The sequence below is a fragment of the Chrysochloris asiatica genome, unplaced genomic scaffold (genome assembly GCF_000296735.1).
Source record: "Chrysochloris asiatica unplaced genomic scaffold, ChrAsi1.0 scaffold00067, whole genome shotgun sequence".
Lineage (NCBI taxonomy): Eukaryota > Metazoa > Chordata > Mammalia > Afrosoricida > Chrysochloridae > Chrysochloris > Chrysochloris asiatica.
Genome location: NW_006408585.1, coordinates 16,088,565 through 16,101,591, shown reverse-complemented (window position 1 = coordinate 16,101,591; position 13,027 = coordinate 16,088,565).

The window sequence follows — 13,027 nt, the reverse complement described above, 5'->3', positions numbered from 1 at the left end:
CTCCCAATTCATCCATTTTACCCATCTATTGAGTGTCTTTATGTAAATGAAGGGAAATACATTACAATAAGGTCAAGTCAGCCAGGAGTTTGGGTGGTCCAAGTGGTTTGCAATGGCTGGTAGCTGAACGGAAAATCCATTACCATTGAGTCAATTTTGATTCAGAGCAACCTTGGGTAAATCTTTATAGTAACTGGTGGGTTTGAACTCCAGACCTGGCAATTCAGAGCTTATCCTACAGCATCCCCAGTTCTACTTTGTAACACTGTGGGTTACCCACTATGAGTTGAAGGCTAATTTGACTGCAGCTCACAACAACAACAAAGTCTATCCTTGTGAAGTTTGATAAAAGAGAAAGACAGACCAAATAACCATTACAATGCTAAGGAAACAAAGATGTGCTAGAGAAATGAAGCTAAGAGTTGGAGGCATGCCAGGGAAGGTGTGACAGGAGAGAGTACCCAGGCTTAGCGCCAAGGGAACAAGACCATTTGAGAAAGAGATGACACCAAGCAACCTTCATCCCACCATTATGTTGCTGCGGTAACAGTGTAGAAGAGGTTTGTGTAGGTGAGTAGAAACCCTAAATGTAACTTACAATTTACTTGTACAATTGACTTAACTTCTCTGAGCCTTCCGTTGGTCCTCTGTAAAATTATCTCCTGGGATTGTTGTGAGGATTAAATGAGTTAATGAATATACAGTGCTTAACGCAATGCTATTTAGCACAGTAAATGCTCAATAAACATTCGCTCTTGTTGTTACCCAGCAGGATGAGATTAGCTGTAGAAAGACTCCAGTAGTGTGCACCACAAATAGATGGTATCAGACAAGACGTCCAACTAGAAGTACATTACAATAGTCTGAGTCATAGATGGTGATGCTCACAGTAGAAAGTGATGTGGAACAGCCCTGGAGAACGAGGGGAGAATACATCTACCTACAGTCACTCTAAATACCACTTCTTAAAAATAGAAGAAACCTCAGGTTACTTTAAAAGTCTAAGCTGACGTTGTTGCTTGCCAATGAGCGGGTTCTGATTCATAGTGACTCTGTATAGGGTTTCCGTGGAGCGCCTAGTGGGTTTCAACTGCTGATCATGTGGTTACCGTCCAATTCTTATCCTATAGCATCACACCAAGCTGACATGTTGTTGTTGTTAAGTGTTGTCGAATCAATTCCGACTCATAGCGACCCTGTATAGGGTTTCCGAGCAGCTGGTGAGCTTGAACCACTAACCTTGCAGTTCCAACGGCTTTGCAGTCTGACATGTTACCCCACAGTGCCACACCAAGACTCCGTATATGGTAACCTATACATCCAAATGTTGGAAAACAACTGTAACAAAAAGAAAACACGATTGCTAGCATGGGAAAGGGCTAAAATAGTTTAACCCTTACGATATTATCATTTTCCTTAATTCTGGAGGATGGGGAAAGTTGACTGAAAGCAACATGTCCAGCACTTTGCATTGGATTCTATCATGCCTTTCTCATTTTCAGGGAGGCTGGGCATTTAGTCATGTTAATAAGTATTTCTGGAGTACTTCCTATGTGCAAAGCATTATTAAAAGCATCGCAGTTTTTAGCACAAGACCCAATTTTGTTATAAAAGGTTGTTCTGTGCCTGGGGCAGGGGATAGGGACAAAAATAGCTTCCATACTTTTTTATTTGAAGATATTTAAGCACTAATTTATAACCACTGACTCTTTAAAAACCAGTATAACACCCAAAACAAAGCACAGCAAAACATCTATTTTTTTTTCCACAGATTTGTACAGGTTCTAAAACTTTCCCTAAAAATCATTGCATAGCATGAGTACCTCTTACTCAGAACCTACCATGTGTCTCATAACTTGGCATTCGCCTTTATGTTGCTGTTAAGCGCCGTTGAGTCAGTTCTGAACCATAGCTACCCTGTTTAAGGTTTCCAAGGAGCAGATGGTAAGCTTGAACCGCTGACCTTGCAGTTCAAGCTGACTTTATAGTCCAGCGCATTAACTTACAGAGCCATACCAGAACTCCTTTTAGTAAGCCCCAAATATAGGCTTTACCCCCATTTTAAGAGAAGAGAATGAGTTCTCAGGGAAGTTAAATGAATATGTGAGTGGCGAAGCCAGAAGTCAAACTCAGCTTTGAATCAATAAGCTCGAGTTCTTTCCACTTTACCAAGGTTTTCTTAAATTAGCTCATTGTTCACCTGAGTCTTTACACGTATTGTTTGAAAAGACTTTTGAATGATTCTGTTTTATCTTAACTTTTCCCTTTCTGGATTATGAAAAGAATAAATACTCACTGGAGAAAATAGGGACATATAAGTATTTTATATTTGTACCTATGTTATTGTGTGTTTTAGACTGGGTTCCAACTCATAGCGACCCTGCATAGGGTTTCTGAGACTTTAAATCTTTGCAAGAGCAGAAAGCCTCATCTTTCTTCTACAGAGTGACTGGAGACCTCAAACCTTGTACCTTGTGGTTCACAGTCCAGTGCTTATCGTATGGAGCCACCACTGTTAGGTGCCATCTAAGAGGCTCCAACCCCGCGTACAACGGAAGAAAACCCTGCCTGGTCCTACACTATCATTACAATTGCTCCCATGCTTAAACCCATTGTGTCAAACCATCTCGCTGAAGATCTTCCTATCTCTGCTGACCTGCTACTTTACCAACCATGATATCTTTCTCCAAGGACTTGTTCTTCTTGATAATATATCTAAAATACATGAGATGAAATCCCGCCATTCTCACCACTAAGGAGCATTCTGATGGTGCTTCTTCCAACACAGATTTGTGTGTTCTTTAGGCAGTCCATAGTATATTTTAATATATTTAATATTCTTCTCCAACACTGTAATTCTTCGTCAGTATTCCTATTCGTTGTTCATCATTCCCATGCATAGGAGGCAATTGGGTCAGGAACAACTTAATCTTTAAAAGTGACAACTTTGTTTTAAATACTTTAAAGAGATCTTTTACCCAATGCAATATGTCATTTGATTTTCTGCCTGCTGCTTCCATATATATTGATTGCGGAGCCAAGTAAAATGAAATGCTTCAATCTTGAAGTTAACACTTCAATCTTTTCTCTGTTTATCATCTTGTTACTTATTGGTCCAGTCATGAGGATATTTTTTATGCTGAGGTACAATCCTTATTTAGTGTCATAGTCTTTGATTTTCATCAATAAGTGCTTTAAATGATCTTTTCTTTCAGAAAGCAAGGTTGTGTTGTCTACAGATTTCAGGTTGTTCGTGAATCGTCCACAAATTTTGATGCCGCATTCTTTTTAACATAATCCAGTTTCTCAGATTATATGCTGAGCATACTGGGTTAATAAATATGGCAAAAGGATATAATTGGATGCACACCTTTTCTGATCTAAAACCATGCAGAATCCCCTTATTCTGTTTGAACAACTGCCTCTTAGTCTATATATAGATCCCGTATGAGCAGAATCAAGTGTTCTGGAATTCCTATTCTTCACAATGTTATCCATAATTAGTTATGATCCACACAGTCGAATGCTTTTGTATAGTCAAGAAAACACAGCTAAACATCCTTCTAGTATTCTCTACTTTCAGTCAAGATTCATCTGACATCAACATTATCTCTCATTCCATGTCCTCTTATAAATCTAGCTTGAATATTCAGCAGTTCCTTGTCCTGCAATTGTTTTTGAATTATCTTCAGAAAAAATGTTACTTGCGTGTGATATTAATAATATTGTTCAGTAATTTCTGCATTTTGTTGAATCGCCTTTCTTTGAAATGGCCTTCAATATGGATCTCTTCAAGTCAGTTAGCAGGTAGCTGTCTTCCAAATTTCTCGGCATAGACAAGTGAGCACCTCCAGCATGCATCCTTTTGAAAAATTTCCACTGGTATTCTGTCAATTCCTGGACCCTTGTTTTACATTGTCTTCATTGCAGCTTTGATTTCTTTCTTCAAAACCATCATTTCCTGATCATCGGTTACCTCCTGAAATGGCTGAATGTTGACCGATTCTTTTTGGCACAGTGACACTGTACATTCCTTCCATTTTCTTTTGATGCCCAGAGGGCCCTGAGTTTCTGTCACTGATGGTAGAATAATTGGAAAAGGATATTGGTGGTGGTTACATAGCATGAATTATAAATCAAAAATGTGTATGGATTTTTACAAAACCCTATTGTATATAATTTCATAAAATTATACCAAAAGTTATATTAAAAAAAAGAGGAAGAAGAAAGGTCAGGCAGCATAGGAAAAGCACAGAAAGCAGTTGACAGGAGTCCCCAGCACTCCAGTACATCCTGTGCTGATTCTATAAGAGTGAGTCAAAAATTATCTTCACTCTAGTTATATTAAAACGCTGACATTGTCAAAGGCTAATGACAACATTGAGCATGCACTTGAAATGATTCTGTGTACTATACAAGTGACAGTAGATTATGTGGCAAATCATCTGCAAATCAGCCATGGTTCTTCCTATGATATAATCCACGACACACTTAGGCTTCAAAAAGTTTGTATGAGATGGGTACCGAAACAACTCACGAAAGAGCATACACAGAAGCATTTGAACATCTGCAAACAAAATTTGGACTGATACTCAAAGGAAAGTAAAAGTTTCTTTTAAAAAATCATTACTGATGATGAGATGTGGATTCATCACTATGAGCCTCAGAGTAAACGGAATGGAAACATCTTCAATCGCCAGCCAAGAAAAAGTTCAAAAGTCAACCATCAGCTGGAAAATTGATGCTTACAGTTTCCTGGGATTCTCAAGGGCCATTATTGGAACACCATCAGGAAAAAAGTTCACCAACCAACAGTGTTCATTACAGTGAGATGATTACTGAAGAGCTAAAGCCTAAACTTTGATTAAAAGCAGAGGACTGCTATCAAAGGGTGCAGTGATCTTGCATGACAATGCATATCTACACACCTCTGCCCAGACTGCTGACCCTGCAAAAACCTCGTTTTGAGGTGTTAAAGCATCCTCCCTATAGTCCTGATCTTGCTCCATCAAACTTTCATCTGTTTGGTCTCCTAAAAGCAACCCTTCGAGGGTGAAGATTCACCTCTGATGAAGAAGTGAAGACAGTGGTACATTCATGGCTCACAGTACAGCTTGAAACATTTTTTAAGACGGGAATATAAAAGATCGTTGACAGATATACAAAATGTATTAAGAAGTAAGGAGATTATGTTGAAAAATCATGCATTTGTCCTTTCTAAATGTTGATTAAAATAAAGTCCACACCCAAACTGCATATAATTTTTGACTCACCCTCATATATTTTGATGCTACTTAATTATAAGACCAATCATCTGAAGTGGTAAATAATCACCCTTCCTTCTTTCAACAAGTCATATCTGCCTTTACTCTTGAATTTTGAGACAACCCTATCCTGTCCTCACATTCTACAGCAACAGTTGCAAACCTCTAGCCCCTGGGTAGCATATTTTCGCCTGGCTAGAAGTGTGTTTTTTAAAGTTTGCTTCAACATTTTAAAATGGGGAAATTTCACACAAAAATCATAATTTCTTGCTTCTCTTGTATAATCAGATCTGGCAATCTTATGTGGCGACAGTTGGCTGGAGTGAGGCCCCCTGGGTACATGGGAAATGCTCTTCAATGGCCACAGCTCCTCTGCTCCTCAAGGCCTCAGGACACAGGGAGGGGGTGGTATGTGCACACAGGTCAGTCACTGTGTTTTGCTGATTTAGCACAACTGTGTTTTTCACAAGAGAGAAGCGTTACTCCACCTCAAGTGGGAAGACAAAAACAACAGGACACTGCTTCATGCATTAGAGGTCTGCCTACTTCTCTGTAGGCATAAGTGTTTGTTGTTTTCTCTGGTCTCCATCCTGGAATTGTTTGTTCAGGTTCAAGATGCAAGGACTAGCTAACTCTAGATCCTCATTCCCAATCTGCCTCAAACTGCTGGAGTGACCTTGTCTGAGTCCTTACTCTGACCTTAGTTTCTTCATCTGTAAAATGAGGCAGTTTGTCTTATCCCTTCAGCTCTGAAATTCTGTCACCTCTTATCTCTAAGAAGTTTCCTTGCTTCAATAAGAGCAGTCGCTTCTCTTTCTCTCTCTGGCTTCATTTTGGAAAAAGTCTCTTAGGGTTGGCATGTAATTCAGTTCTAAACTGGCGATCCAGACTGAAGAAGGAGAAAGAACATCCGGGCAGGGAAAGAGAAGCGGGATAAAGCAGCCTCAGGAGCCCTGCTGGTGAAATGGCTGCACATCCAGCTGCTAGTTGAGAAGTAGGCAATGAGAGCTGACTCCGAGGCTCCTCAGAAGACAGCTCTGACCATCTGCTTCTGTAAAGATTAGCACACACTGCTGGTGAGTCAATTTCAACACAAAGTGACTTTGTGTAGGATTTCTGATGCTGCAAATCTTTACAGGATAAGGAAGCTTCATTTTTCTCCCATGGAGCAGCTGGTGGATTTGAACTGCTGACCCAATAGTTAGCAGTCCAGAGTTTCTTCTGTGTAAAGATTAGAGCCTAGGAAACTCTTTGGGGCACTTCTTCTCTGCCATGTGGATTTGTGAGTCCAAATCAACCTAATTACACCTAACAACAATGAGAAACTCAGTCCAGAGATAAGAAGGATAGGAAAAGTGCAGAGAGTGATGAGAAGTTCACATTTAAAATTCACAAGAATGAAGAAAATATAACTGGAATATTTTTATACTTAAAAATGATATTTAATTTAAAAACTAATAAATACTTGAAATAAAAAACTAGAATATTCTCAAAGCTAAAAAAACAAGGACTAAAACCAACTATAACTCTACCGTCCCTGAATGGAGTAAAGAGTTTGCTCTCCTGCTAACCAACTAACTAAAAGTTTGGTGGTTTGAATTCTACCACTTATCTAGCTCAGGACTCGTTAAATCTAGGCACATAGTCTTCCTTACTTCTCTTATTCTTGGCATTCTTTTTAGCATTGAGATTACATACAAGCCTCATTTGATTTAAAACAAACAAAAAATCAGAATAAAATATCATATATAACAGTCTTAATTAAGCTTACTACAAAGTATACTGGGATATTTTTATTTAAAAAAATTTTAACTAATAACATTTTAGCTAAATAAAAAAGAATAAAATCTTCACACATCCCAATATGATTTCAATTTACTAGTATAGTTTAATGGTTTTGACACCATATACCAATTTACAATGTTTATCCAAATAAGATACCACAGCTGTCTGTCAGGTTGTCATCCTGCTGTGGTTTGTATGTTGCTGTGATGCTAGAAGCTATGCTACTGGTGTTTTAAATACCAGCAGGGTCATCCAAAGGAGCTCTGGTAGCGTAGTGGTTATGAATTGGGCTGCGAATTGCAAGGTCAGCAGTTCGAAACTACCAGCTGTTCCGTGGAAAAAAGATGAGGCTTTCTGCTCCCGTAAAGATTTACAGCCTTGGAAACCCTGTACAGGGTCGCTATGAATCAGAACCGACTCCACGGCACATAACAACAACAACAGGGTCATCCATATTGGACAGGTTTCAACTGTACTTGAATATTGTCAGATAGCACCAGTATATTGAATATTGAAACATTATGAATAGCACCAGAACATTGTCAGATACAGTGCTGGGAGATGAACCCCTCAGGCTGGAAGATACTCAAAATATGACTAGGAAAGAGCTGGATCTCCAAAGTAGAGTTGACCAGGATGATGTTAATGAAGTAAAGCTTTCAAGACCTTCATTTGCTCATAGGGCACAACTAAAAAGGAGGCGAAACAGCTACAAACACAAATTAAGAATCAAAACATGGAATGTACAAAGTATGAATCCAGGAAAATTGGAAGTTGTAAAAAATGAAATAGAACAAATAGGCATCAATATCCTAAGCATTAGGAAACTGAAATGGATTGGTTTTGGCCATTTTGAATCTAACAATCACATGGTTTACTATGCTGGGAATAACAAATTGACAAAGAATGGTATTGCATTCATCATCAAAAAGAACATTTCAAGATCTATCTTAAAATATAATGTTGTCTGTGATAGGAATAATATCCATACGCCTAAAAAAAGGAGCTCTGGTAGCATAGTGGTTACTAATCGGGCTGCGAACCACAAGGTCAGCAGTTCAAAACTACCAGCTGTTCCGCGGGAGAAAGATGAGGCGTTCTGCTCCCGTAAAGATTTACACCCTCGGAAACCCTGTACAGGGTCGCTATGAGTCGGAACCGACTGTAAGGCACATAACAACAACAACAAAGGAAAATCAGTTCATATCATTATTATTCAAATTTATGTAACAACCACTAAAGCCAGTGATGATGAAATTAAATTCTACTAACTTTCTTCAGTCTGAAATTGATCAAACATGCAATCAAGACGTATTGATCATTACTGGTGATTAGATTACAAAGGTTGGAAACATAGAGGAAAATCAGAAGTTGGAAAATATGACCTTGGTGATAGAAACTGCTGGAGATCACATGACTTCTAAATTGCTAATATTTAAAAAAATAATAATATTAAAGATGAGTATATACATAGACCTCACCAGATGGAATACACAGAAATTAAATTGACTATATCTGCAGGAAGAGATGGTGGAAAAGTTCCATATCATCAGCCAAAACAAGTCAGTGGCAGACTGTGGAACAGGTCATTAATTGCTCATAGGCAAGTTCAGGCTGAAGCTGAAGAAAATTAAAACAAGTCCACAAGAGCTAAAACATGACCTTGAACATATCCCACCTGAGTTTAGAGATCATTTCAAGAAAAGATTTATTGACTTAGACACTAATGACCAAAGACCAAGAGAGTTGTGGGATAACATCAAGGACATTATACAGGAAGAGAGACTCCGAAACTTACTCTCCAGCATAGAGAACTTACACCAAATGAAAGAATTAGGTGGTAAAATAGCTGAATAGAAAATCTCAAAGCACAGCTTGAGAAGACAAAGTCAAGTACTACAATGAAATGTGCAAAGACCTGGAGTTATAAAGCCAAAGAGAAGAAGACAGTCAGCATTTCTCAAACTAAAAGGACTCAAGAAAAAATTCAAGCCTCAGCTTGAAATATTGAAGGATTCCATGGGTGAAATAATAAATGATGCAGGGAGCAACAAAAGGAGATGGAAGGTATACACACAGCCACTGTAACAAAATGATAGAGATAGCATATGATCAAGAGCCAGTAATACTGAAGAAACAAATTCACGGTGTACAGAAGGCATTGGCAAAGAACAAGACTTCAGGAATTGATGGAACACAAATTAAAATCTTTCCACAAACTGATGCAACACTGACGGCACCCACTCATCTGTGCTAAGAAATTTGGAAAACAGCTACCTGGCTAACTGATTGGAATATTTGTGCTCATTCCAAAGAGAGGTGACCCAACAGACTATCAAACAATAGCATTAATATCACATACAAGTAAAGTTTTGCTAAAGAGAATTCAAAAACAGCTGCAAAAGTACATTGACATGGAACTACCAGAGGTTCAAGCCAGATTCAGGACATGGAATGAGAGATGTAATTGCTGACGTCAGATGGATCTTGGCTGGAAGCAGAAAATACCAGAAAAATGTTCACCTGTGCTTTATTGAGTATACAAAGGCTTTTGATTGTGTGGATCATGACAAACTGTGAGCAACATTACTAAGAGTAGATATTTCAGACCACTTAATTGTGCTCATGAGGGACCTGTACATAGACTAAGAGGCAGTCGTTCAAAAAGAGCTAGGGAACACTGAATGGTTTAAAATTAGGAAAGGTGTGCACCAGGGTTGTATCCTTTCACTATACTTATTCAATCTGTGTGTGAGCAAATAATTCAAGACACTGTATTATATGAAGGAGAACATGGCATCAGAATTGAAGGAGGTCTCATTAACAGTCTGCAATATGAAGATGATATAGCCTTGCTTTCTGAAAGCAAAGAGGGCTTAGAATACTTACTGATGAAGATCAAAGACTACAGCCTTCAGTATGGATTGCACCTCCGTGTAAAGAAAACAAAGATCCTCACAATGGACCAGTAAATAACACCATGATAAATGGAGAAAAGATTGAGATTGTCGAAGACTTCATTTTGCTTAGATCCATTATCCACACTCATGGAAGCAGTAGTAAAGAAATCAAATCAAGTATTGCATTAGGCAAATCTGCTGCACAATATCTCTTCAAAGTGTTCAAGAGCAAAGATGTCAGTTTGAGGGACTAAGTTACGGCTCACCCAAGTCGTGGTATTTTCTTTCTTTCTTTTTAAGTCATGGTATTTTCAATGGATTCATATGCATGTGAAAGTTGGACAATGAATAAGGAAGACCATAGAAGAATTGATGCATTTGAGTTATGGCATTGGAGAATAATATTAAAAGTACCACAGATTGCCAAAAGAACAAACCAATCTGTGTTGGAAGAAGTACAGTCAGAATGTTCCTTGGAAGCCAGGATGGTGAGACTTTATCTCTTACACTTTGGACATACTATCAAGAGGCACCTAGAAGGACATCATGCTTGGTAAAGTGGAGGGTCAAAGAAAAAGAGGAAGACCCCCCAAGGAGATGGATTGGCCCAGTGGCAGCAGCAGTGGTCTCAAGTGTCACAATTATGAGGATGATGCAGGACTAGACAGTGTTCTGTTATACATCAGGTTGCTGTGAGTCAGAACCAATTCAAGGACACCTAACAACAATAACATCCATAAGATAGGCACTGGATGGTGAACCACAAGTTCCGCAGTTTGAGCCACCAGCTGCTCTGTGAGAGAAAGATGAGTCGTTCTGCCCCTGCAAAGATTGAAAAAGCCTTGAAAACCCTTTACAGGATCATTATGAGTTGGGACCGACTCGAGGGCAACATGAAATAAATAGGAAATGTACTGGCACACTGGGTTAAGCATGGAACTGATAAGGGAATAGTCTACTTTTCCAAACCACAGCCACTCCATGGAAGAAAGATGAAACAGCTTGCTAACGTAAAGATTTTACAGCCTTGGCAACCCTATGCAGCAATTCTACTCTGTTCTGTAGGTCCTCTACTTGGGGCAATGGATTTTGTTTGTTGGGTTTAGTAAAGAAATAAGTTGCTATATCTGAGTTTTAGTTCTTAACAGAATTTTCTTGTATGTGTGTGGTTATTTGTTTGATTGTCCTTTTTAAGAGAAAGTTTACCCTGGGGAAGGGGAGTTGAGGCTCATCATTTCAGAGGCCAAATCATTCCTTATGTTTCATGTCATTTCAATCAAGAGCTATAAACTGTGGGTGAGGAAGTTCTCTTAAAATTAGTAATTCTACCAGCTTTTGTAACATAATTAGGAACAGTTATAATTCTTTTTTGGATAACCTCTTTTTGAGTGATAGAACCAAAGGTAAGAAGATGTGATAAAAAAATGTTTGTAAGAGAACCTTCATTTCTCAGAGAAACTAGGATATTGAACTCTTCTTGCCACTGAAGTATATTCTGAGAATGAACACACCCATTACAAAGTCCAGGAGAGAGAGGAGGCTGTCTTTGCAGAAGTAAGAGAGTTTATGTGCTGTTCAGTATACCTGATTTGCAGAAGATCCCCAATCTTATCTGAATTGAACTACCTGCCTTATTCTAATTCTGCTTTGTTGATACCCAAGCTTGCTCTCTTTCTTTTTTTTTTTTTTTAATTGAGACTGTCTAAAGCCTGGGGCATGCTTCTGGGTGTTCTCAAGACTTAAATGCTTAAAGAGTTAAAGATCTCAGTGGCTTCAGTAAAAGGATGATAAGGTAATCTCTCCCTCACTGGAGATGGTCTCTTTGTCTTTTACCAAAACAAGGTTTAAGAAACATGAAGTGTATTCAACAGTTCAGGGAAGTTCTACCATGCAAAGCCAAAGATTAGTATTTGCTTTTTAAGGTTAGAGAAAGTTCTCATTGGAAAAGAGTTTATTTTTCATTTATCAAAAGCTTAACATTTTTCCTCTTTGGGCAAATGCTTTGAGGGATATATTATACCCAGGATAAAACACACTAGCAATATATTTTTGTTTATCAGTTCAAGTTAAAAATTCTCCTTAGAGATAAAAACAACAAAAACATTTCCATCATGAGGGGAATCTCATTTGAACTGGCTGTCTACAGAGGTGAAGGATTTGGCCTCATTAACAGTCCCAGTAATTACTTTAGCCCTCAGCAGGGGAACACTGCCCCAGAGAAGTGCCTTTAAATAACCCTCCACAATATCAATTCTGTTGCTAGAAGGAACCCAAGTCGGTATTTCAGGGGAAGCCATTTAAAGTTTAGTATTTGGAAACTCAAGGTAGCTAGCAAAGAAAAATATATATCCAACAGGATTGTACTGAAGACAATTAAACACATTTTTTTTTTGGAACTTTTAATTGTAGTTTGGGTGAATGTTTACAGAGCAATTAGCTTTCCATTACATTGTGTTTGACATTAATTGCATTCCCTTAATGTAATAGTACTCTTCCCACTCTTCCTTAGGTTCCCCTTTCTATTCTTCCTTCTTTCCTGCCTTCTGAGCTTTATTTGGGGGCATATGCTGCGCTTTTGGTCTCCTATGGTTGATGGTACTGAGGAATGCATTTACCTCTGGTATTGTTATTCACTTTTTAGGCCTGTCTATTGTTTTGCTAAAAGGACCCTGGTGGTGCAGAGGGTTAAATGTTGGGCTGCTAACCGAAAGATCTTTGAACCCGCCAGCCACTCTGTGGGAGACAGATGAGGAATCTGCTTTCCTAAAGATTTACACTCTCCGAAACCCTACCCTGTCTTATAGGGTTGCTGAGTCAGAATTGATGATAGCAGTAAGTTTTTATTGTTTGGCTGAAAGTTGTTTCCCACGGATGGGTTTAATTCCAGGCTTCAGGGGTATTTAAGGACCACAATCTTAGGGATTCCACCAGGAGAATAAATACATTTTGCATCAGTGAGACCAGAAGGAGGAGGAAGAAGAGATGAGAAGGAACATCCTTTTAGTAAATGTGGTCAGAAAGTAAGCTACACTTAAATCCGTCTGCGTAGTAGTGAAACAGAAATCAACCTCCTCAAAG